At 46.2% G+C, this 27,315-nt stretch overlaps 1 protein-coding gene and 2 long non-coding RNA genes across 4 annotated transcripts in view; 1 reads left to right on the top strand and 2 right to left on the bottom strand.

Annotated features, from left to right (window-relative positions):
- The window catches only part of zfh1 (Zn finger homeodomain 1), a 195,014-nt gene that overhangs the window by 128,963 nt on the left and 38,736 nt on the right, over window positions 1-27,315 (bottom strand). The gene's annotated exons all lie outside the window — the stretch shown is intronic.
- Window positions 8,251-27,315, bottom strand: part of LOC146185771 (uncharacterized) — a 37,251-nt gene continuing 18,186 nt past the window's right edge. The window contains exon 3 of the long non-coding RNA XR_014707818.1: window positions 8,251-8,331. This is a non-coding gene — a long non-coding RNA (uncharacterized LOC146185771). The remainder of the gene's footprint in view (window positions 8,332-27,315) is intronic.
- LOC146185770 (uncharacterized) overlaps window positions 10,309-27,315 on the top strand; it is a 39,618-nt gene continuing 22,611 nt past the window's right edge. The window contains exon 1 of the long non-coding RNA XR_014707817.1: window positions 10,309-10,482. This is a non-coding gene — a long non-coding RNA (uncharacterized LOC146185770). The remainder of the gene's footprint in view (window positions 10,483-27,315) is intronic.

Genomic DNA, 27,315 nt, shown 5'->3' with positions numbered 1-27,315 from the left:
CCTATTTTTCAACGAACCTTAAAGCTGAAACAAAGCTCGCTGGATGGATCGCCGTCCTTCCTTCGGTGTAATTCACCCCCCCCCCCCCCCAATGTCATGGCAAAAAAAAAAAAAAAAGAGTGGGAAGAAAGTCGGCCCCTACTGCTTCTACTGTCCGCAAGAATGAAATAGTATTAAAAAAAATTAACACTATGTCCACAGCGACTGGATGTAGTTCGTTTGCTTTTTACGCGACCACTATAGTAGTATCATCTGTCGCAACCAAGCAAACCATCACCCTCCTTCAAAGTGTCTTACTTTTCAAACCTCGCGTGTGGCCGTTCGCCCAAACGCTTGCGTGCAGTCAGCGGCCACCCTCGTCCAAATATGGCAGTTCACCGTCTCCGCAACCTCTAGCCGAGTGTACTCGGTTGGCACCGTATACGTGCAAGGGTGGACCCGCTTTCGCCTGTGCCCCCGCACACATGACAGCCCGACGTGCGCGATGCGAGTGCTGCAGCGGTGAGTCCAATCAGGCGAAGTGGGAATAAGGGTTGGCACGTATTTAGGGAGAGACAAAAAGAAGAGCCGCCGGTGGCATGATCTGGCAATGCCAGTTCTCTATACGACATCGGGACGCAGACACGGGAAAAGCCGGCTGGGAAGGAAAATAAAGGTTGGTCCGAAGCAAAGCAACAGGAGACTGGGAGTGCGTGTGGGCACAGTGAGTCTCAGAGGTGAGGAGGGTGGCGAAGTTGCAAGCGTCGACGGAGGAGACTTCTCGGTGGCGACGTGCCGGAGCGCGCGGTCACACTGTGTGTTTGCGTTCCGAGGTTGGGGATATGGCTTGGAGGAGGAGCGGATCGTCGTCCCCCAGGGTTCCCCATGGCAAGTCTCTGCCAAGTAAGATGCCGACAGGACGGGCCAGTTTGTCGGGGCTATTTAGCCGATTGCTCTGCCCCGTGAATGGTTCCGTTGTTATTCCACCCAGTGTAGGTTTTCTTGCTTTTCTTTATCTGTTTTCCCGCCAGCCTACTGCCAAGAATGTCCGAGCGGTCCAGATTCTACCCTCGCATCGAATTGCGCCCCTGTGGCGTCCTGCGCGACTCCATGAGTGTGTATGCGTGTGCGATAGATCACGTTTTTTTTTTCTTAGCAGGCAGGGGGGAGGGGGAAGGGGGGGATAGAATCCTCGTCTTTTTTTACTGCATGTCTTCTCGAAGAGTTTAGAGCGAAGTGCTTTTTTTTATTTTACACAAGTGTCTGTGGGCTGCCTAGCCTGCATCTGGGCTACAGCATAGGGTCACAATACATATAGGCGCATTTAATACTTTGTTGTTCGTAACTGACGACCTTGACTGAGAAGGCACGAGCTGACCGTGAAAGTTGGAGATGGTCGTCCATTCGTTATGTGCAGCTATAATTTGTGCCACTTGCAATTTGCCAGATAGATGATGGATGATAATGAAAATAGAGTGTTGTTGGGCAAATGTGGATACTAAGGTGGAAATAGAAAACATATCTGCCGTCACAGCAGTTCTACCTCACGCAAGAACAGGTCCTGCAAAAGAGCTATAATCTTAATAAAACCTGACTCATTTCTGGACCGTTTTTTTTTTTTTCAAAGAAAATAATGTAAATAGTGCTTTCACCGTGATCGCTATTGAGTTTCAGAATTGATAATCCAGCAGTCTCTGAGATTTGTTTAGTTTTTGCAAACAATTATATGCGCTAATCACGTAAAAGAGAGCGCAGAGTCAAGGCAACGGACAAAGGATAAGAGCATACACCAGTAACGCTATTGTGTGCGTGTTCCTATCCCTTGTCCGCTGTCTTTTACATGATGGATTAATACCGACTTGTCCAAATTTCTATCATTGTCGACGCGCAACGTTCTGGTCCTCCTCCCGTCATCCCTGCGCTTCCAGCGTGTCTTCGCCAAATTTAAAGCCTACGAAAATTCTCTGGTCACCTGTATGTAGCCCACACCAACCAGCACTCTTCATGGTTATCGAAGCTTGACATAACAGATCATGCCGGCTGAACATGTTATTATTTAAAAGATGCTCCTGACTATATCATACCATGAATATAGACTGAAATGTGCAGTCTTCTGCTATCAGCTTCCTCTAGCCAGCAAAATCAGGGACCGATTAGAGAGCAGAACAGCAAGCGATTAGGTGTACATCTGCAACCCGCTTGCCCTATCCGTTAATAACTGTCAGCAACCCACCCACGCAGTAACGAACACAGCGTCGGAAGCGAACGGGCCGGCGGGAGGTGCGCCACGCTCGAGTCTATCGACGCCGTCAAAGCAGGTTCCCATTTGCAGCCGCTCCAGATACAAATCAGCCAAATGCAAGGCCCGCGTGTGAGTCACCGGCCAGCACAACTATAGCATTTCGTCGAGCGGAGCCATGAGGCGCTGGCACGGGCCACGCTGACGATGGAGGCTACTAATACAGCCACTGCGGAAAGCGAAGGAGAGAGTGTGACAGAGGTTGTACGCGGCAACGGACGCAGGTCTAGCAGCCTAGTCGTGTACGCGTATTTATATGTAGCACACATAATAGAGTGCGCTGCAAACGACTCCCTCGGAGTCGGAGCGAGAGATTACCCATCCCTCCGGTCCATGCGGCTCGCGCGACGGCTGTAGATGCAGGGACGAACGCTGCGGCGCTTGGACACTGGACGAAGAGGGAAAAGAGAGCAGAAGGAGGGAAAGACCACCGGTGCTGGCTGCGTGATAAGGACTATAACCGCCTCGCCCCCTTTTCCGCCAACCTGCTTTCCTGCCCAACCTGCAAAAAAGGCAGCCAAGCGCGGGCTCAAACTCCCTACCATCGTCCCGAAAGCCCAGCTCGGCTCGACGCTGGAATGAGCAAGCCGGGGCCCAGTACGCTGGAGGAAGGTGCCAAGGGAAGAGCGCGCGGAGGGAAGCGGGGACAGCGGCGAGGGAGATAAGTCGGCTCAGGTGACGTGGAAATTGCACCAATTACCGCACGAATGACACGCTGCATTGTTAGCGGCGCGCGGTGGACGGCCAGGCAGGCAGGCAGGCAGGCAGGCAGGCAGGCGAGAGAGGAAGCGAGCAGCGCGGCTCCGGCGTCCGCGCCCCTCGGACTCCCGTGATGAATGGGGATTCCGGTGACAGGTAAATACGTGCCGACCGCCGCCGCCACCACCGCGTCGCTTTCTCCTAGCGCGCTCCTCGACTGCCTGGCGTTGAATACGCGCTGCCGAGCTCGAGCGGGCGCCGTGGAGTCACTGGGAGTACGAGAACGTGCAGACATAATGCGCAAGCCTGTACGCCGCACTGCCGCGGGATGACGCGGCGCGAGATATTTTGAGGGGAGACCAGGAGAAGGAGGGTAAGTGAGTGGGGGCGGTTATTCGCCGCTATCCGTGCACACTTCGCTAAGCGCGTAACTTCCTCGACGTTACAGCGTGACACGTGCCGGCCGTGAACGCGACGAGTTCGTGACCTTCGCCGCACGTGCTAAAAGCTCGGAAGGCTCGCGCATTTCGCTACCTTGAGTGTCGTTCGAATAGCCTGGCTGCGGGAAAAGGTATGACTGCTAGTGTTTCAGCTCAGTTGGTCCTTATCTGGATTAAACCTGGATGCCCTGAATGTGGCCAATGAATTCCGCGTCATCTATATTTGTCGCATACTATCAACTCATGCTTACGAACTGTTTAGGTGAATCCCCAGGTCTTGCTAATTTCAATCGACCAAATGCTCATTACAGTCGATCTTAGAGCAGCGAGGAAGCTGCGAAGCTTTGTTCATTGCTGCGTGATTGCGCTCAGGGGGACGTTTATGAGTAATTCGTCTCTATATTGTATCTCCTAGTACACTTTCACCACTTAACACATAGCAGGAATATCTAAACAACGCAGTTTTGCAGTTTGCTTCGAAACATCGTCAACTCAGGTTTTTTTTCCCTTTTTTTTTTTTTTTTTTTTTTTTTTTTCACGCGCACATCTGACGCGATCCTCAATCGTGCAGAGGCAGAGAGGTTTTGCCACATTTATGCCTAGTTGACGGGGAACGTGATTTACGCAAGCTATGTTGAACTTTTCGTCGCTAAAAAAGTAGATACTTCTTTTATTTTTTTTCATTTTCCTTTTACAACGAGGCATTAGGACGCAGCAGAAGATGCGAACTTGCGCGTGCAGGAAGTAAATCAAATGAAAATACTTTGCCACATAAAAATTATTTCGCATAACATCGCTTTCTAGTGATATTTACAAATGCTGATCACCTAAACTTTCTCCGAGTTAGCTGCAAATGATAAAAGAAACTGCGCTGATGTAGGCAAAAAGTGCTTTTAAAAATATGGAGGGGGCATGATAGCAACAGCGCAATGTGCGATCCCCCTAACCATGCTTGGTTTAACCCTCCGTATTTACACGCATATCGTCCACATTTCGTACGGGTCGATTCCTCTGGATCGGAAGCCGAAATAAAAAACACAATTTGAATTTGTTGGTTGCTGGTCAAACCGAATAACAGAAGCTCCAAGCATTAATAATCAATTAAGGTGACTGGGGGCTCGACCATAGCTATATCGAAGCTTCCGTGTATACGAAATGAGACACTGGTAATCAAAGACGCCTTTCTTGGGCACCGAGACAGAAGCCGGCACTTATTCTCGAAGGATGAACTATAAAACACGCGCTACTAGTATGCTTTAATTTCGTTCTGAAACTGTACGGAAAACGGTAGGATGGTTACCGATATATGGAGAAGGTAACAGGGACTTTACTGCTCACTGCGGGTTTTAAGACGGAAAAGTTCTTTTTGCTTTCTTTTTTTTTTTTATCGACAAGGCCATAGTCAACGCGGTGACGACGCTGCATGGCTCCGTACGTTACGTAATGTTCAAGCGGCCTTATTGAAAAGTAATAAAACATTCATGCGCTTAACGATAGCAGCAACTGCCGCACTTAATGAATTAAGGTTTCAAGGCTACCGGAAGGGAAAGCTAGCGTCACTGGCGTTTTTCTAGCCATACCTTTCATAAGTTGGATTAGTGTGCTACCTTGGACGTGATAGCACATTGGTCGGCCACCGATTTCGGAATGCGCGCCGGTCTCTCTAAAAAAAAAGTAAAAGCGCCTTTGAACCTATTAGTGAGTAGATATGGTAGAATGTTGTCTTTTTTCTGATAAAAGCGTCAAAGAGCACCTATCAAAAAGCAATACAGCTCAGCGACCTGTTGAAACTCATGAGCACGCACATGCTAGTCAATTCAAGAAAGCCATCGAGCAAGAAGAACCAAGATGCTCACTTTCTTTCTCAAACATCGTTCCGCGCATCACTCCAGATCACGCGTTTTGGGAAGTTTCGGCCCCTCACGCTGCAGCTGCTACAACGCCTTTCAGGCTCTAACGCAAACCGAACCTTCTAGCAGCTATATCACCATGATTACTGTTCGCTCCAGTGCTGAAACTCGCATCCGAATAGCAGGCACAAGGGAAGCTTCCAACACGCCAAACTTGCATCTGACGAAATGGGGAGTCAAAGAGGGGATAATTTTTTATTTGTTTCTGTTGCTTCTTGCAGAGCAATAAGGAAATACAACAGGTGCCAAGGGCATATCTCTTTGTGCGAAGCTGATAACTCTTTTTTCTTTTTCACCAGGTTGTGTTTTTCTTCTCGACCTTTCGCAACCTGCCAATGTTCATCTTTTGAACGGGCACACTTATATAACTACATAGCTTCGAAACAAAGTGTATCACGAGGCATAAAACGCTCGTCGCTTGTTATCTGCGCTAAAAGCGTGAGCGGCTGACGTCTACGGCAAGGTGCGCGCATGAGTATGCATGCGCCGAGAAGCACAGGCAACGCTCGCCCTGACATTTTCACCAATAGGCCTCGAGCAAGTTGTGCCGCAAATGCTATGCATCGCATCCCCACTCCTGAACCGCGAGATTTGGATCTCGGTTTAGGAATTCTAAACAACAACAGTAGCAAAAGAAAGAATTAGCATAAACAGAACTTTTTTGCTGTCTCGAGGCGGCGGCAGTATATAGCAACAGACGGGGCCAGTGTCACCTTCCACATTAGGTATTTCAAGACGCGCAAAACGATACGGCAGTTCTTTTCAAATTTATTTTTACCTCTAGAATGCAGAGCTTACGTCTCGAAAGGTCAGTTATTGCAATCGCTGGGTAGTCACCCCAATTCGATGCACTTTACCATCGGCGATGGTTGTCTCATGCTGCCGTTTCTGGTGCGCGCAAGACTGTATTTATAATGAGTTCATATTTCTCAACACTGTAGCGCGCAGCGATGAGCAATTGCTCAATTCTCGTGCCTGCTGCATGAGTTTAATATTTCTTTATTTGTGTGTACGTGTATGTGAAACGCAGCTGCGAACCTGTACCTTGGCAAGCTCGTCACTCATCATCCGTGTCGCGTGTTTTATGCTAAACATGCTTTGTCAACATAAATGACTATCTCATGGTGCCAGTGTGCCGTTTAAAGGTGACGCAAATTTTATTACCAAGAGGAGATACAAAGTGGTCGCAGCATCGCTCCTGACACGCACAAAAAATGCACCACATCTTTCATAGACGTTATGTAATGCTCCGAGATTCTCGAACTTACCGGAATACCGGAGAGCTGTCAGGCCATGCTGCACAGCTGGCTTCTCTTTATCTCGAATGAGTGAGAGGATGAAGTTATGCCTTTTGTGAAATCATATAGGTACTGCATCGAGCAGAACGCTGGGCAGAGCGTTAAAATAAATACCGGCTGTAGCGCTTGCTTTAATAACGACAGCGTTCTCAATGTGTTCCTCTGTAAGGCACCGTTATATCCTTATCGTTGGCAGAAGAAATTGGCACATAAACAGAGAGAGTGTTATACAGATTTCTATGGTATCAGTGCTGCTTTGTCCATACAATGTAAACATTTAGGCGGGGTTTTAGACGCCCCGAGCCGATGTTTAGAAAATAACATAATGTCTTTAACAATAGCGGCACAGAGCACTGCCTATAACTCGCCTATAACTCGTTCTGTTTCAACTTTTCTCTGTACAGATACGGCTAGAGGTTAGGAGATTACTCAATAGAGTCGTGTGAGAGGATTTACATGAAAGTAGTGCAGTCGATTTAAGTAATAGTAGACGCAATACAAAATCGCAGCACAGTTTTCTTTTCTGTTTAGCACAATTTTCTTATACTAATTTAGTATGAAGGTCAAAGTACCCTTAACTTAAATGGCAAGAAAAGGCACTTCAATACGCTTGTTCATTACTGCTCAAGACGAAACCACGAAACGCAAGAACTACGCCAACCGAGGATATGCTGGCCAGCAAAACGCTGACGCATGTCACGAGCGCATTGTTGTTTGGTACAACTCGTCCTTTATCCTGAGAAATTTATCAGTCGTGCCCAGTAGTGCGCGAGAAAACTCTTCGTTTTTAAGCGCTATGCTTAGCAGGGTTCAGGGCTCTTTCTAGTACTATCAGATACCGCTTACCACCCCGTATACCAAAGACACCGAGTTCCCTAATGTGGAGCGCAAGCTAGCAATAAGGCGCTTAAAACTCCGTTAATGTGAACAAATATATACGCGAAACCAAAGCATGCACACCAAATCCTAGTTCGTTCTTTCAACGGAGCGATTACTCTGTATATAGTCCCTCCAGAGGGCAGACACATCGCAACGTGTGAAGATGCTCGGTAGGGTCGTGTACACACCTTCATCCACAACGACGCCCGGCCGGAAGAAAGTCACCTGGGACCCGGCAGGTCCAGTTCTGATGGATTAGTCCTGCGATGGCGCTCGTGCTCCCGCGCTTCACTAGGCTTCTCACCACTGCGGAAAGCTTCAGCGTAACGCAGGTTCGCTTCTGGGCGCGGATAATTGAAGAATCCCGTCTTCCTGGCCCCATCCCTTTGCGCCCTGCCTGATGCTCCAACCACCCCTTTCCCGTGACTTAGCTCCGCCGTGCTCCCTTCGTGTCTAATGGACTTACTACCGGGCTACTGCTGCGGGGCTCATGCAGAACAGGTCTAGGCCGCCCCTGAAACTCCTACCTAATAAACTCACTCCCCGCAACCTCCCGTAAAAAGTTTTTCGGCAGTTTAATAAAGTGATTCAAATCTACTTAGTATCTTCCTTGGCACTCCTTGGTTCCCTTTTCCCAGGAAATACACGTTCAACATCTTTTCGATAGTCACAGAATTTCAGCAGGAGCTGAACCGCAGATCAAGCGAGTATATTAACAGTGAAGCAAACGTCTGCTCAACGGCATTGCCATCATTCATGTAGGCTCACTACAGGATTTATTAATACGATTTTCAGTTAAATGTCGCCGCTCGGAATGTCTTTGCGCTCTGAAGAACAGAGAGAAAGCGAAGTCAGGAAACCAGCGCAAAGAGCTCAGAGATTGGTGCTTTGAGTGCAAAATTATTGAACGACGCACCATCGAGCAGACATTGTCGAACTCGAAGTATGTGGAAGAAATGTTTTAAAACCGAGCACAACCCTCTCTCTGTCTCTCTTTCTCTCTCTCCCTCACACACACACACACACACACACACACACACACACACACACACACACACACACACACACACACACACACACACACACACACACACACACGCACGCACGCACGCACGCACGCACGCACACACACACACACACACACACACACACACACACACACACACACACACACACACACACACACACACACACACACACACACACACACACACACACACACACACACACACACACACACACACACACACACACACACACACACACACACACACACACACACACACACACACACACACACACACACACACACACACACACACACACACACACACACACACACACACACACACACACACACATGCGATAATATGGATAAAGAGAGAATCAAAACGAATATTTAGTTACCGTCTGCGATGTTTGTACTTCAGAGAGAACGGAGCGCATTTGATTAGGGTATATAAAAGCGCAGCAACAGTGATTTCCCTACACTCCCCTTATAGGGAGGACGGGGAATGAGTGTACATACCCCCTTGCATTTCTGAAAGCATCTTAACTTGTAACGATCGAATATATTTTTAGGATGTCCATACATGGCCACGTTTGTATTTAGATATCTTCTACTGGTTCAGTTGTTGACTGAATGGATGGGAAGCGCAGTGCCTGTGCTTGCACAAATTCAAAAATTCTTGCTTGCGGCAGCCGTAAATTCATATCCAGATTTGTCAGTGGTACGCTAATCGTTGTGCCTGATATCAAATCTCCGAGGTGCACCTTCCGCGTGTGCACACTGTTGAACATGGATTCGAGTTCCTGGTGTTGACCTTATTATTGTGTTGACCTGTTGTACTATATAGTGCAAATGTTTGCATGTTTTACAGCGTTTCCTACCTCTGTGTTAAGCGAGTGGTGTCGAAGAGACAGTTCTCTTGTGCTTTTTTTTTCTTAAGGGTTATTGCTCATTACTTAAATTGCTTCGCAGTTTCTCTGTTCATTTTATGCAGTCCTTGTTATTTAGTTTTTTTTTTTCTGCTCTTAAATACGAAATCTACCCCTGTGTAAAGTGCAGCAATCAATTGTTCGCAATCTTTATCAGCCACGAAGTGGTGGTGCAGTGGTTAGGGTGCTAGACTACTATACCTAAGGATGCGGAATCGAAATTTGGCCGCGGCGGCCGCTTTTCGATGGAGGCGAGAAGCAATTGGCACCGGCGCCCGTGTGCAGTGCGATGCCACTGCACGTTAATGAACCCAAGATGGCTGAAATCTCCAGGGCCTTAAACTACGGCGCCTCGCATACCTTGAGTTGCTTTGGCACGTTAAACCCCATAAGCCATACCAAATCAACCAATCTGCTTCACGAGTGTCGAGGCCATGAACGCTGCTGGTTCCCCCCCCCCCCCCCCCCCCGCCTTGTCCGCTGATCTCAAACCCCTGTGTAGCAACGAGCAAGAATTGATCATAAAGATCGCAGAGCGCAGCCTTGAATTTGACAGGGGCGTGAGTGTAGAGCCCAGAGCCGTGTTTCGAACTAATTTCTCCGCACACCTCATGATCTCGTGAGGCCGACGACCCTGATACTCACCAATACATGCTTTCCCGCCATAGCACAACTGTATGCGTTCTTATTATGGCACGACAAAGCAACGAATAAAAACAAAGAGAGAGAGAGAGAGAGAGAAACCCCCGAGTGAAATAAGACGGTTTCTCATTACCTTCGCCCGTTGTTGCCGCTGCGCATCTCAATAATAATAAAAAAAAAAAAATACTTAAGAATGAACTCGAGAGTCACTGTGGCCTATACGGGTGAAGACGTCAGCGGGATGTGTTGTGCCAGCTGCGCTTTTGCGGGCTGCCGAGAACGCCCTGACATCTGCCGCCTTCGAAGCCATCCAAATAGTTATATAGCGCCATATAGGCGCTCATCTCTGGAGGCAAGGAATAAATCCTGCGAAAGACGCCCAGAAGACAACACACAACGTAAGTTTCACCGCCCAGTGAGAGGTAGTAGAAAAATTAATTGACTGAGTGACTGATTGAAATTCACTATTTTAAGGGTAAATGACAAGGCCGCGGAATAATGCGGGAAGAATGTTAGCCACATCTCCAAGTTGGAGTTGTGTACTGTCCATTTATGAGGATATGCTAGGTGGTATTATCAGCGTTAGCACGAACGTGTTCGCGGGCAAACTTCTCCCCGAACCGGGGGTTGTTCGCACTCACTTAAGATCAAGGATGTTCGGAAGAGCTCATTGTGCTACACCTCGACGCTTTTATTAATCAATTCGTCAGCCTACACCTCAACCTTCCAAATTATATCTCATATTACTGCCAAGGAAATAATCTTACGCGATGGCACTGTATGCATCAAATTAACCTCGAGCACACAGGCAGGTAATTTTAAAGGTGCGAGATTTCTTTCATTTAAAAATTCTCATTTTGACATCATTATTTAACCCCTTTTCATTGATTCTAATTACCGCACTGCACATCCAAGGCTATCTGTCCACGTCTACAGAGCCGGCCAGTAGACACTGCAGATGACTCTAACAGAATAGTACTTGCAGGAAATGATCGTTTCATTTAGTTTTACGATGAGTATAAGGACGCTTGTACTCGGAAAATTTCTGCGCACGATTTATTGAAGACGCTCAAAAATGGCTATTGAAGAAACTACGGTTGTTTACGTTATTACATTACCATATTACTCATGTATATGAAGGCGGGAGGAGAAGGGAGACCTTAAAGACAAGGGAGACTTGGCTGAAGTCACAGGTATTTTAAACCCCCTTAAAAAAAAAAAAGGAAAAAAAAAACACCGATATGCTACCTTGAGTTACAGATGCAGCTGCCAGAAATGTGAAGAAATTTGTTCAACACTTAAAATAGCAATGCATGGAGATGAACCGTGCGTCACGCAAGTCCCAGCGTGTGATGGGCCAAGACGGCACCGATTCTATCAAGACCACTTGAGACGCACGTGTTGCCGCGCTTCGCGAGAAGGTCGTATATTGACTCGTATTTTAAAACAATTTAATGGTGGTCATGCGATAATACGCAAGGCCGCTATTGGATCTTTTGTCGGGAGGAAGGTAACTCGTATTCATTCGAAGAAATCCTTCTCAGTCATGGACGGCCAGTCTCTCCATGAGGCAGCTACTTCAGCGCCTCGGACATATAGAATTTTTGCAAAAATATGAACAGCCGACATTACGTCTCATGTGTGAAGGGGAAACTGGATGGACGCAGCCGATATGATATATGTCAAAGAATACACACACACATAAAACAAAAAAAAAAAAAAAAAACTCAGCGATAGCTTACGCATTTGCGCAACTTCTTTTTTTATTTTTTCTTTTTCTGCAACGAGAAAATCCACAAACCATCAAGATAGATTTGGCGCTTTCGTAACATATCATGAGCGTCAGCCTCGCAGAGGTTTAAATGTCACTGAAATGACGATGTGCTCGCAATCGTTAAGGTGAATATATACAGGACCGATATTCGACGCGAAAGTTCTGCGCCGAGTGCAGTTTTCTTATTGCGGTGCTGGCATGTATGCATGGCCGCCACCAGCATACCATTGAGCGGACAAGTATACGCCGTGCTGCTCTCTGTATGCTATGCGGAATAATGCGTGCGTCAGATCCGCATTGAATTTATCAACAGAGTGCCCTGAATAACACATCGCAAAGCGTAGTTTCTGCGTAGGCACTCCCAGAGCAGCCCAGCGACGAATGCAAGTGACAGATGTGTGCGATCGAGTATTCAGCAAACTGAGGTTTGCACACAATCACCGACAAAAAACAAACAAACAAACAAACAAAAACAAAACAAAAAACAGCAACATTTGAACAATCAAGCAAACCCTTCCTTCATCATAGATGAACACTTAGGACGAAATTACAACGCCTTCAAACCTTAGTGGATCTCACATTGTCCTCTATTCTTATCATCGATGCACAAAATAGCGAATGGGGCCTCCTTGCCCTGAGAGCTATTCTCTACCGTCCACAAAGTCATTCGGAAAAGTTCATGATTCATCCAGTGTGGGGATTTTTCTTCGTGATGTCGACGAACAAATCTTTGGCCTCGAATTCAAGAGGCGCGCAGTTCATGCAACAACTTGTGACTGCAATGACAGCAAAGTCTACAATCGTCTGGCTTCCTTGACGGTCTATCACAACCGCAACAACTTCCTCGAAGCTAAAAAATACCAGAGAAGCCGCAAACTGAACAACCCCTTCTCGCTCTCTCTGTGCTCTCTTTTCCCCCGAGTCTAGAAACCAGCTTTGACAGAGGTTTCTCCCATGTGCCTCGGCACTCTGTGCAAATGCCGGATTTCATCACTGTGACTCAAGCAAAACGGATCAGCCCTCGTTCCAGGTCTCCGCGGTCACCGCGCCCTCTATGCACCCGTACGGGATTGCGAAAAGCTTTACGCTTCATCGGCAGTTTGTGTTGACGTCCGTGTGGCAAATATTTTGCGGCCGCCCTTGAACACTTTCACAGGCTGTTCAGCTAGCACGTGTTTCAAGCGTTCCGGAATAATTAAGGTAGGAGTACATTATGAACATATTCAGCGTTCTCCGACCGTCGTCATATTGCTCGTTGGAATGTTGTGCTGCGTACTTGGTGAGAACATGGCGCCTGTGCTCGCGGTCCAAAACGTAGGTTTTTTTTTTCTTCTTTTTTTTTCTTTTTCGCGCCCACGGAAGCGCAACGATGTACAGTGGTGAACTAGTCAGAGGACATGCTAGGACACCTGGCTACCAGACGAGCCTCGAAGCCGCAAGAGCGCTTGTCACTAAGTCCACAGCCTCCGAATAATGCGGAAATCGAAGGAGCCCCAGTGTGAAGAAAGAAGGGCTTTGCAGATGCTAACATAACCACGCGCGCCAGTGAAAGAGGAGGAGGGGGGGGGGGGGGAGAGAAAGAGAGGTCAATTGGAATTTCTTGATTGTGACACCGCCGCGCGAAAATTCGGCACACAAGCTGTAAACGCGTTTTTTTTTTTTTTTTTTTGCAGACTAAACAAAGAACTCAATATAGATAAATGCATAACTTCTTGCCAAGGATATTCTCTAGTTTGTTCAAGACAGCTGCACAACTCACGACGCGGAGTCTTGAGTCTGCCTATGTGGAATACGCCTTGCTGGTCGCCGTAGTAGCAACAGAAGAAACGAGCCATTCTTCATATTGTGAAGAAACGAGAACACAAGATGACTGATGACGACACATCCGGCAGTCACGAAAGCACAGTGCTAAAAAAAACAAACAACAACAACAAAAGAACAGAGCAAGGCAAAGGTGACTACTTCGAATTGCGAAGAGGAGGAGGCGATGTCGTGGGGGCGATGAGTCACGAAGCCAAGCGACTCTTGGTATAATTGACCCGCATGCCTGTCACCTAAGAAGTCATGACGGGAGACGCTGCTGGGAAACTAGAGAAGCGCGAAATCTTACAAACTCAAAATTTGAAAAAAAAAAAAAAAAAGGATGCACAATAAAATAGTATAAGAAGAAGATCGCGTTACCGGACAGCCATCACAAAAGTGTTCCGGTATGTCATCCCCGTAGACCATGAGAAGGTCATGCCGACCTCCATGCGTCGTCCCTTTCTGCGTGTGGAGTAAAGACAGGGCTTAAAGGTGCTGCTATGAGAAAAGGAGAAGTGCTGTAACGTTAGACGCCCGAACCGTGTCGTGAGGGAAGGGATGAGGCGGAGGGTGAAGAGAGAGAAAGAGAGGAAGACGTTACATTTCAAGGCTGCAGATTTATTCACGCTCCTGGGATTCTGTACTAAGCATGGCACCGCGTAGCATATATATACGCGCATTTTTGTATTTCAAGAGTTACCAAAGGGTGCTGCGGAATTAAATTATGTGCCATTTTTCCTTTCGCGACCATTCAGCCTGTGCAATCTGTAGCCCAATATAGACAAAAATGCAACCTGAAAATGAATTCCTACTGTTTCTTTACCGAACACCGCGGGAGTGCAGGTATACTGACGTCAATGAATATCACGGAAATCAAAATTGATTTAGATACTTACATTCGAGGCGCAAATCATGCATATCTAGCAAGACTTCAGCAAGCTTGCATAGAGTGAGTGAGAAAATTCTCGCATTAATAGTGCAACAGCAACAGTGAGACGGCCGCTAGAGCACCTGGTGGACCGCACGTTTAGATCGGAAAATGAATGTGAACAGCTATAGTCACAAATCAGACACAGCGCAAGTGCGGCTGGTTTATTTAAAATCCCTTCCCGTTGTTAGGTGGACATCCATTGTTGAGACCGTGAAACGCAACACCGAGATTCGTGAGACTAGCTTGCCTTCCAATAGTCGGTTTAAAAGCGTTCCGAAGATAGGCATGCATGTGAGAGATATTTCAAATACACAAGTAGTGCTTCGAACATCTTCGATTTTTTTCAGCTTTACCATCTACATGTAAAGTGTGAGTCCTGCACAGGCGTCAGCTGCTAGAGGTGTCGCAACACGCAACAAAAATAGATTTTCATTTCATTTTATTCTTTTTTTTTTCCTTTTGCACCCGAGAACGTCGAGATGCTTGGGGCATGGCGATGATGTTTCTGTCGCTTGAGATTTCAAAACTGCGAGTAATTGATAGGGAGCGAAAAGACTTCGGGATCGCGCAAAAGGGCGACGGCTGACTTTGAAGGCGACTTTTTGATTATTAAAAAAAGCAAAATAGAAACTATTCCTTAGGAATGAGCGCGATCTGTTCTTCGTGGCGCTTAGAGCTTGTTCTTTGGAGAAGGCGATGAAGAAGCCGCTGGAAAGACGTTTGGCGTGTTGAAGCGACACCAGGAGAACAGCTGAGTCGCGGTGCGGCCGGTTTGTAGAGCGAATGCTTTTGTTAATAGAACGGTATTTATGTTCCAAACTGTACTAAGTGTCGATCATTACAACCAAAGCATCAAGGTACGCAGGCCAAGCAGCACAACTTTAACTTTTGTAAGACATGTTCTTCGCAAATTAATTGTGAGATAAAACGCTTGGGCTGGAATATATTCGCTTTGCAAAGGTTACATATATTGCTTTTATTTGGAGGAGTGTGCTATGGTATCATAGTTACGACACACTAACTAGTTGGGGTTAATGCTAGCTCTGGGTACCCCTCTGTATATCCTCGTGTTTTTGCTAAACCTTTTTGTAGTAAGTGCTTATATTTTACGCTTTTCATTGTCGCAGACGACAACTTCGACTATAAAATGCAGTTGAGGAGAACTGGTTTCAATATTTATACATTCACTGCGAGGCTAGTCGACGGCAACGAAAAAAAGACGGCATGAAAAACAGAACCTTAGCTACTCGATGCGTCTCCGATGCAGGAAAACAATTGTTCCCTGTATGCATGAATGGATAAAAAAAAAAGACGACGCATATATATGACTTTTCCGCATGCTTGAGCACGTGTCCAGGGATACAAACAGAGGATGTTCTCTTGCCATGCTGTGATAACTTGACGCATGCTGACGACGACGAACAACGATGAAAAGTCATCAAAACCTACTTTTATCAGTGATGCTTTTCTGGCACGCCAACATGTCCATGCAAATGCTGTCACAAACGCAGCTCTGTATTGCATCACTTTACAGTGACCACTGACCACACATTTGCGACCGTACAATGCTCCAATCAATCTCCTAAATACGTGGGGATGCTGCATTATTTTTTTTTTTAAATTAACCTTTCCTCCATTTTGGATTGCATGCCAAATGACCACCAAACGGATTTCAACAAAATAAATAACGAAAAACCAGCATAGTTTCGTATTTGTTTCTGGCGCAGCACATGACGCCTCATAGTCATGTGTCCAGTAGCCGGCCATTCAGAGGAGCAGGACTCACCCAGTGCCGCTTCCTGGGTGCCCCCTGAGCCATTACTTGTGTCCGGCATCCGGTCCGGCCCGAGTTCGTGGCGCGCGTCGCCCGCTTTCGGTGCCAGGATGGTGACCTAGCTATCTGCCACCGGTGTGTGCCGAAGACGATCAGCGCCAAAGGCACATTCCTGAACTCGATACCGTGCCGCCGAGGGGAGAATCGGAGCCCACCTGCGGTGTCAGGACGCCAGCGGCGGCGATTGGCTGTTCGACGCGAGTAATAAGGCGCGGCGGCCGCGCGCGCCTCATGATATTGCGAAGGCGTTTCCTCACGTCGACGCTCCTTGAGCATTCATTCGTCGCTCCTATCCCTGCACAACGCACCTGCTGCTGCTAAGGTGTGCTGAAACCGCTCCCTCGCCTGTCCTGCTCGCGCTCGCGCAGATACTGATGGAGTGCGGCATTGCGCCTATTTTTCACAAAGCGAGGAATTGTAACGAAGTGCAGTCAAAACGGGGTGACGAAGACGTATAGAAAAAAAAAAAAAAACATGTCAAGGTTGTGTAACAGTTATGCTTCAATCACGTCTTGTTTTCATTTTACAGTTTATACCTTTCGTCACTGGCTAAGCGACGTCATGCATGGTCCCTGCGGTCGCCGGTATGCGCCAGTTGGATTGGTGGACAACAAGTACGGTACTCGATGCAGTCAAAAGCAAGTTTATCACCCCACCGTCCCTCGGGCCCTCTGATTTCAAGAAGCGCCCTAGATGCAGTCAACTGGCTGCGATCACCACTTTACAATGGCAACCAGAAAAAGAACAAAAGACGCCGACCTGTCAGCTCAGAGATGTGCCATGAGTACGGTTCTAAAGACAAGGAAAGCCCGCCTCCTCCCCCTCCCCCCCTTCACACACACGCACACACACACACACACACACACACACACACACACACACACACACACACACACACACACACACACACACACACACACACACACACACACACACACACACACACACACACACACACACACGCACACGCACACGCACACGCACACGCACACGCACACACACACACACACAAAAGAATATACAGACGAAAGTTTCTTGATGACCGATGGTGAGCGGTCCCGCATAGTAAAGGCTGCCATCATCGTAGGCTACTGCCCGAGCGCTCATACCACGCTACAAACAAAAGCTCTATGGGCCTTTTCCGCCTTGACCCCATGCCTCCACTCTCCCCAACGAAGCTGGATTTCAATGAATGGTATTAAGTACAATCAAGCTGCCTACCTGCATGGTAAGCAGCTCCTGATGCTAAAAGCCCAAGCAAACGCTATGGTCAGCCAGAAATATCATCAGCATCGACATTAGCACCTTTAGCGTCAAAATACGGTCCTTGCTTGGCAAAAGCCTCTAGCATTGATCTTCGGTCAATCTTCTGCCCTGTTCTGCTCTACGCTACCCCCCCCCCCCCCCCCCCCCCCCCGCTATGTAGAATAACGCGCGGTAAAAGTCTAAATTGAAGTACCATACCACAAATATGGTTTACGGTGCTTATTGGCTCAGGCTAGGAGAGGCAGCGCAGTGCAGGTCTCCCGGTGTTTCGACCACCTGGGGTTCTTTAACATGCACTGAAATCGCACAGCACACGGAAGCCTTGCTTATCGCCTCGAAGGCGGCCAGCGAGCTAGCCATGATTCAATCCCGTATCCTTCGGTGCAGGCTATACAGTCAAGCGTTTTAACCACAGCGCCACCGCGGCGGGGATTTACCACGAACAGCGCCAGCGAAAGGTAAATCTGCTGCACTGTATTTCAAAAACCTGTTAGGTTGGCCATCTCAATCAAACGTACATCCACCTTGGTAGCCGCAGCCTGTTTCTCCGCGTGCATACCAGCCAAACTCTCATGCTGCGCTTCAAATGCTGTCACCTTCATCGTCGTCATCTCCTAAAGTACCCACTAAATACTTCTCTGTCTCGTGAGCACAAGTGTGCCAGGGCTGGCTGGCTGTTCGCAAGAAAGCGCCTTTGCTCCTTGACGATCGGCTAAGTATTGGGTTGCTGGTCCCGGTTTTGTCTTTCTCCTGTGCTTATTTTGTTCTCTGTTGACTAACGCACGCGGTGACATTGTCAATTTAAGGTAATGTCGACGCAGTCCCCCGGCCAAGGGCGCTCCCCTTGGTCGGCTTCCCTCCTGACCGATGATCTGCCCTTGGAAGCTTTTCAGAGCTCCGGTGTCCGCAACATCCCTGTGGCACTCGTACCTAAGGATGGGGGCACCATTAAAATGAACAACCCAGGAGCTGTTCGAGCTGCCCTTCAGGAAATCACTTCCTTCTACAAAGGAATAGCCGAGGTGCGCCAATTTGGTCGCGGCGGGATTCTTTGCCGTTCGCCAGAACTATCATGCATAAAGGACCTGCTAAAATGCTACACTTTCGCCTCTCATCAGGTAAGCAGTTTTATCCCTTCACACCTGGCTTGTACAAGAGGTCTAGTCCGAGGTGTAGATTCCTCATTAAGTCCACAAGAAACCCTTGACCTTCTTTCCGCGGCAGGCGTTGTTGCGGTCTATCGCTGTAGCCGGGAGGTAAATAATGTTCGTGTGCCGACAGAATCGGTTATTGCTACATTTGCAGGCACTGTCTGTCCATCGGAGATTAAAGCGTGGCCTTTAATATTCAGAGTAGATCACCTACCATCAAAGCCTCTGCAGTGCAACAACTGTTGGCGTTATGGCCATACTGCAGGCGGTTGCAAATCCACTTTGCGGTGTTGCAAATGCGGTGAAGCACATAAAACACACTTATGCTCTGATGAAATTGTCAAATGTCTTTGCGGCGGACTTCACTCAGCAAATTCTTTGGAATGTCCCTCTAGAGCGCATGAAATGAAAATTCTGGAGATTATTGACCGCAAACGTTGCTCGAGGCGTGAGGCAATTCAGGAAATTAAAGACAGAGCTCATGGGTATGCAGGTGTGTCGGCCCGTTCAGGAGCACCATTAGATTCCACGATGTATAAAACCATAATAACTGCTATGGAAACAACCATGACCAAAATGGTGGATAGGATTGTGACAATAGTCACAGAATGCATATCCAATGTTCTAGCAGCTCAAAATTCTCAGACTGTGCAAACTGCTATGGTTTCTCCTACGGCACCTGGACATTCACTATCAGTGCAGCACTCATTAGCTGCAATGTCTTGTTCGCAAAATGAGTCTCTTTCCGCATCACCTATGCAAAATTCCAACAAGTCAGACGAGGCTCATGATGCAGATATGGAAGAGACAGATACGCGAATTCTAAAACGCAGTGGATCCCCGTTGTCAAACCCCTCATCACCTCGGCCACAAGCAAAAAAACAAAAAAAAAAAAAAACAGCTAGGCTCTAAACCAAAGGAAAACATTTTGGGGCAGGCTGTTGCTGCTGCCCGGATTACATAACCATAGGAAAGTTAAAAGTTCTTCAGTGGAACTGCAGATCTCTTCTTTCAGCTACTACAGATTTAGTTTATCTTTCTTTAAAACATAATCCAGTAATAATCGTTTTACAAGAAACTTGGCTTACAACTGAAAAACATTTTCACTTACAAAATTATCGATCATTCCGACAAGATCGCTAGTCAAGAGGTGGTGGGTTACTAATTCTAGTTTCTTCAAAATTTTGTCATAGGGCTAAGATTTCTTTTCAATATTCTAGTTTAGATTCAGGATTATTGGCTCTAGATTTTGAAATTCCAGGGTTCAGTCCGTTTACATTAGCGAATGTTTATTTCCCTCATGGTGTTCAGGACACCAGATCTCTAGACCACCTACTAGTTAATTGTCAAAATTCGGTTATTTTGGCTAGAGATTTTAATTCGCACCATGTATCGTGGGGTTACAAGACGGATCCCTGCGGCAAGCGTCTGTGGGATTGGCTTTCAGACAATAACCTTCACTGCATGAATTCTGGCTTACCAACTTTTGTACGTGCTCACAGTCAATCTGTGATAGATTTAACTTTTTCCAGCACTAGTGTTTCTATACTAAATTGGTCGACAATTGATGGTGGCACCTCTAGCGACCATATACCTATTGTTTTTGAGGTTGACTGCCGCTTAACTCTGCCGACATCTCAGTTGAGATCATACGTAAATTATAACCAGTTTCACTCATTTTTGATTTCGTCTCTTGAGTCAGTGGTTGCGTCTACGGAAGAGTTAAGATCGCAAACATTATGCCAGGCTATTGCATGCTGTCGTAAGAAGTGTGAATTCTTAGTACGTGCATCTAAAGGCAATGCATCAACAAAATGGTGGAATGCAGATTGTTCGCGCGATTATAGAAGAAGAAAGGCTGCATGGAAGAAGCTCCTTCACAACCAGTGCCCCAAAAATTGGCATGATTATAATTTTTTTGCAGCTGCATTTAAATGCACAGTCGCACAAGTGAAAGATAATTATGACAATGAGTATTTCAATTACCTTTCACAATCTAATAACCGACGTGCACTTTTCAGGTTTTTAAAATCGCGGAAAAAGATTCCTGTCTCAGAAAATTTAGCCTCATGTGTTTCGACTCCTAAAGAAGCTCTTAGAACAGTAGAAAACATCGCTAAAGGTTTAGAAAAGCGTTTTTGTCAACACTTCCCAAATACCCTATGTTTGTAGGCCCAGTATATACGGTTAAGGATGTCCCTAAAATTACTTTTTCTCAGCTTTCTTCGATTGTAATGACGTTGCCAACTGCTGCGCCTGGCCCTGACGGAGTAACGTCAAAAAGGTTAAAATCCTCTTTGAAGTGTCTCCAAAGTCCTTGTTAGAATTGGTAAATTACTCAATTATTCATTCTTGGATACCTGGTGATTGGAAACTAGCCAAAGTGATTCTTTTACGGAAACACAATGGTGGTGGCTATACTTTGGAAAATATCAGACCAATATCTTTAACATCAAACTTGGTAAAATTAATTGAAAGGGTCGTACTCAAACGGGTTACCGAGTTTGTCGAACAAAAACATATTCTTAGTCCCTGTCAAATCGGATTTCGAGCAAAATTTTCAATATGGAATGCACATACTGACCTTGAGAGTCGAATTCTTCTTGCGCGGCGCAAAAAAAATGCATGCTGCATTGGTGACTCTAGATATAGAGAAGGCTTATGATAGTGTAGAGCCCCGAATTTTATTCACAGATTAGAATCGCTATGTTTTCCACAATACTTAATTGATTGGATATCTACATTTTTACAAAACAGACAATTTTACTGTTCATTGAATGGAGTACATTCTGGCAAATATCAACAAACCAGAGGTGTCCCTCAAGGGGCAGTTCTCTCGCCCGTGCTCTTTAACATTTTAATGGGTTCAATTCCCACTCATCAGGAGATTCGCACGTATGTCTATGCGGATGACATCGCATTCTTTACGGCTGCACCTGACATTCAATCCCTCAACAGGCGCCTGCAATCGTACCTAAGCTCCCTTCAAAATTGGTTAGATGACTTAAGATTTAAATTAAATGTTAAAAAGTGCGCGTTCCTTGTTTTCCAAATTCAGGATCCGGTAACTCTTGCTCTAACTTTTAAGCAGGAAATGATTCCTCAAGTTAAGTCTTTGAAATATCTAGGGGTGATTTACGATGACCATCTGGCATGGAGGGATCACATTGAACATGTTGCAGCGAAGGGGGCACGTGCTGTGGGTATGTTGCGCAGGTTAAGCAATCCAAGGTCTGGGATACGGCGAGACGCACTTTTAATGATTTATGTTATGTATGTCCGCCCAATTATAGAATTTGGATCTGTGTTATTTTCTGGTTCACCTGCTTACAAAATTCGTGCGCTTGTTCTTTTAGAGCGGGAAGCGCTTAGATTATGCCTTGGGCTCCCCAAATTCGTGGCTAATAATGTATTATACCTTGAAGCCCGAATACCACCGTTATTAACTAGATTACAATTCTTGACTGTCCAGACGTATCTGAAAATATATGAATCACAATTCCACCGCTCCATATCAATTTTTTGTTGCGAGCCAGGCTCCTTTTTTGGAGTCGTATGGTCTCGGTTTCATACCCCGCAGGTAATTCTAGTGCAAAATCTGTTACAACCTTTGCACGTAGTCCTTCCTAACATCCTTCCAACAAAAGTAAGTGCATCCTCGGTTCAAATTGTCTATGATGACATTTTCCCAAATAATGCGAAACACTTAGCACCTCACATTTTAAATGGATTATTAGAAGATCATTTACAAAGTCTTCCCGTTAGCATAACGATAGCAACGGATGCTTCTCAATTTAATGAAAAAGCCGGCGTTGGAATATACTGTCCGCTTTCAGACTGGGCTTTTTCAGTCCGTCTTCCGGATTTTACTCCAATTTTCCAGGCGGAGTTGCTGGCGGTGGTGCTTGCTCTGCGCAAACTAGACCCAACATACTCAACAGTGGCTGTAATTACAGACTCTTATTCTTTGTGCTTGTCGCTTTCTTCGAATATGGACTCGCCAATTTTAAACACCTTTCTTTCATTGCTCCCCTCACATTTGAGCCTCATACATATAGTGTGGGTACCAGGACACAGCAATGTGACAGCCAATGAGATTGCAGACAGACTAGCCAAAGATTCTCTGAACGGCCCTGTATTGCCCATCCTCCCGGCAACAGCGTACATAACAGCAGCACGATTTCGGCGGCGTGCCTTATTAAGCACGCAGTCTGGATCTATTTTATCCTCGGATGACTACATGCACCTCAAGTATTCCTGGAATAGGAAATCATGTCAATCAAGGCAGACTGAGGTCTCTCTAACCAGGCTACGCTGTCGTATTCCGCCCCTAAATTTCTGTATGCATAGGTCTGGTTTGGCGCTTTCTCCTGTCTGCGCATTCTGCGGGGAACCGGAAACAATAGACCATTTCTTGATATTTTGCCGCCGTTTTACCATGATGAGAAAGCGGTACTTAGGGAAGCCGTTACAACAGCTGGGTCTTAATTTGAGCAGCCAAATTTTATTATCGTTCGGTGCCACCATGCTTGGGTACAGCCACAGGTATGTTTTCAACGCCATTCAAAACTTCTTAATAGAAACGAAACGTCTACCTGGCTAATATGCTTCGAAGTTTTATTCTGTACATATAAATCTTACTATTCTCTTACTGCGTGCGTTAGTATTTACTCTTATATATTTTGGTTTATCATATCTACATTTCCTTTTCTATTCCCTGGCATTTATTTTTTTTTTTTCCGATGTAGTTATACATCTCAAAATCTAATATCTCTGCACCCCAATTCTTGGCCGATCCCCCTGTGTGGGTATGTGCCATCACATTAGAGGAGAACAACAACAACAACAATACTTAGCTAAACTAAGCAAAACGGCGGAAAACAAAGCTGAATGGAGCAAAATTTACAAAAGGAATGCTTAATATTGGTTCTACGTGCTATCAGTTCTTAGCCAAGCTAAACCACCCCTTAGTTTTTATTCATTAATATTTTTTAGCAATGCCATCACTCAGAGTTATAACGCTTGCTCTCTCTTGATAACACTAAGGTTTCTGCCCTATATATAGTCACCCGCAAAAGTCTGGAAGCTGTCAGCGTAACCTAACTTGCAGAGATAGGGAACGACAAGATGCGACCGCCTCGATGAAGTAAAGTTTTCTGAGAGTGGGTGACGTGGTTTTTGAGCCTGCGTTCGTAATCTGAGCCATCCAGCCTCCCGTGTACAATATATCAGTTTAACTGGAGCAGGATCCCGGATACCGCATGCATGCAGTGATCCTTGCCCAAACATTTTGAGCACTCGATCTGTCCGGTCAGCTTGGCCTTCACCTCCGGCGTACTGCTAAGCTTATGTGGCCCCGTACACAGTTCATGCTTTGTTGCGAATTGAAGCGGAGCCCAGTCAAAGCCCATGATGGGTTTTGCGTTTGCCTCAGAAAGATTATTTAGTCTTAAGTTGCTTGAATAGATTCGGCAGCATAAAGACGCGCTCTTCACTGGCCACAACCTCAAGGTATACGTAACACCGTCTAAGAAGCAAGACCTATGGAGATAATGGGGCCTGAGTGGGAAAATTGTTTTTCATTAAGTGGCACAGCTCTAACTCAGATAATCGCGGACACGTATAAAAAGCAAGCATAAGCGATAGCGCAGAACATTTACTGTTTTGTTTCAAGTGTTTTCCTTGGCGGTGTGCTCCTAAATCGAAGCCAGTGCTCTGTCGTCTTTACGTTTAGAACATTAGCTCCTGTAGTTTCCTTTTGTCCTCTTTGCTGCGACCACACTGTTCATGCTATTCAGACATTTCCGAAAGTAAGGGAATCCCAAGGACTATACAATGAGCATTCATTGCTTTAGTAGTGTGCACAGTTCGGCTGCTCGCAAACGAATCCAAATTATTCAGCGCGGAAGCTGGTTTAGAGCATGCGCAGGGGTTTTCTTTTTTTAAACTGAGCCTTATCCATGATTTCATTATTCGTAATTCACGCCACAGCGCTCACATTTACCACGGAAATCGTGACGTCATAGGGCCGAGCGATAAACTATCGACTGTTTCACATCCTGTTTCGTTTTTTATTTTTTTTTTATTATTTTTTACTGGTGCTCTCAAAACATTATTTTCCCATCACTCAAAAGCAATCGTTCCTTAACAACAATGCGCATTGTTTCCCCATGTTCGCAGTGTTTCTCCTTTACTGTCAGTAGTCGCTCGTTTAAAAGTTGTCACCACCTCCCCCCCTTACCAGCTTCTCCCCACTTCCAATATCCGCAGCGAAAGGAACAAATGTTGAGTGCGTCAACGCGGGTGGTCGTCGTTCGAGCTCCCTTTAATTTTATCTAGACTGCGGCGAAATGTAGCAATTAAGCATCCTTGATATGGGATTTCATCGATGTAGGAAGCCATGTCCATACGATCAATTTCAGAGATGTTTTGTGAGCGCCCTCCCTATAGCGAACTCCGCAATCACGCTTAGGGTAAGCCTGTATGTACCTACATTGTTACAGCGGGAGATGAGAAGATAGTGAGCTCTTGTACGTCCTACCCGTCCTAAAAGTAGGGCAAGGACGCTAACCAGATATATACCTGATCGGTTGGCTCCCACGCACGAACTAAACGATAATGGGTGTGAAACGAAAACGAGTGACAAGGAAAGGTGGTATATTTCAGTCGCCTTGATCACGTAAACAGCTTCGAAATGAATTTGCTTTTGCGCTCTCTTCGTCGAAAACACAATTCCGAATTAGACATAGTGCGCTAAACCAATAACAAGCCCACGCCAACGTTAATAGTCGCCCCAGGGGGCCGTCAGCAGCAGGTGGCGCGTTTCTGCACCATTGGTGACGTTCTGTGTGTTTGCAGGTGTTGCAAGCGCAATCGCAGTGGGAATTGTTATCGTTGGTATACGTATATGCAATCGAAGAGCGAGATTTTTTTTCGCTGTCGTCTTCGCCATCTTTGTACATAGTCTATGCAAATACGAACCTATAAAATTATATGTTGTTTATACTCCTGTTACAAGAGGAACATGAGTTTCATATTTTACTTTGAACACCGTATTGTGGTTTTCTTCCGTCAAATAAACTTCTTTGAAACCTGTTGTGCATGTCGCTGTTCCTCTCGCCACGTCTGTGCCTCGACAAAGGCTCGCGTCAAAGAGCTGTGATGCGAAAGAGTCACGACGGGGTGTCCGGTATTTGTTGGGTGTTTTTACGACATAACCATCCTTAGATTTGTAAATTATTGCAGTCAATAATTTATGACATGACTTTACGCCACGGGACTTTCGGTATCACCACTTCCGGTGATGATACATATATAGTATTATAACGCTTCCACTTTAATACAGCACATAACGTGCCTTGAAAGCGTTTCTTAAAAGTCATAGTGTGCATAGAGGACCGTAGTAAGCACTATGCGATTTCCAGCTTGATTTATCTGCAGGAATAAGTTGCTCTTACAGCAGGAACGGGGAAAATATTCTGACGAGGATACGGTGTCCGTTGCCACTGCCAGAATGACGCTGTTAATCTTGAAAATAATCTGCAATGGCGTCATGTGACTAGTTCAGCATAGGCTCACAAGCGACAATCATAAGAAATCTTAGAAAGGTAGCGGAGATGTCGCCCACATATCCGCGAGGAAGAGGATCAAGAATGAGACACATATATTTTCAGGACGAACCACACAGACTAGACGGGGGACGCTATACGTGTCCACGCTGCATGTGTATGTTTCTTGAAGGACTCGTGATTCTAACTCACGGCTTGCGGAGGGGGGTGGGGAGGTGGGGGGGCGGGAGTGTGTGTGTGTGGGGGGGGGGTTGTTAAGTGTCTTTTTTTATTGACTGTCTGAAACGTCTAATCTTGGGAAAACCGGCACATAAATATATTTTGATCTAAGGAGTTTCGCTCACCAATCCATCACGACTATTGAACTTCACTTATGATTGTGCAAAGATGAGAAAGTGTGGTAGACTTTTCGAGCCTCAGAAACTTATTCGTATAAGTTCACTCGTAGCAAGTTCTACTCGGGCGTCCTTTCAGCGTCAACAGATCCCGCAGATGTTTTTACGAAACGATGCGGACTTTGGTGGCAGCCCTATTGAGACCATGTATGGGATAATTCACATCACAGGCACAAGTATATAGTCCAGGAACCGAACTTGTTCCCTTTCTTCGATGGTACGAAGCATGATAAACTCGATGCGTACGGTCCCGAAAACGCTTGAAAATATTATCGAGGCTTCAGCACGCCATTTCACTTCGAAGCCGCTACGGCTATGGATATTCAGTGGAGACACGCTGAGTCGAGCCCGGCTGCCGGATACATAAAGACGAAACAAGGCCGACACGAAAGGCCGAAGCCTTGGAAAAATGGCGCACCAGGGGCAACGTGAATGAAGTAATGCCAATACTGCAACAGGTCCGTGGAGAAGGATGTCAAGTTTTATTAAAACCACGACTCCTTGGATAG

The sequence above is a fragment of the Amblyomma maculatum genome, chromosome 6 (genome assembly GCF_055883805.1).
Source record: "Amblyomma maculatum isolate TAMU_Amacu chromosome 6, ASM5588380v1, whole genome shotgun sequence".
Taxonomy (NCBI): Eukaryota; Metazoa; Arthropoda; class Arachnida; order Ixodida; family Ixodidae; genus Amblyomma; species Amblyomma maculatum.
This window is presented reverse-complemented; position numbering and strand designations above follow the sequence as displayed.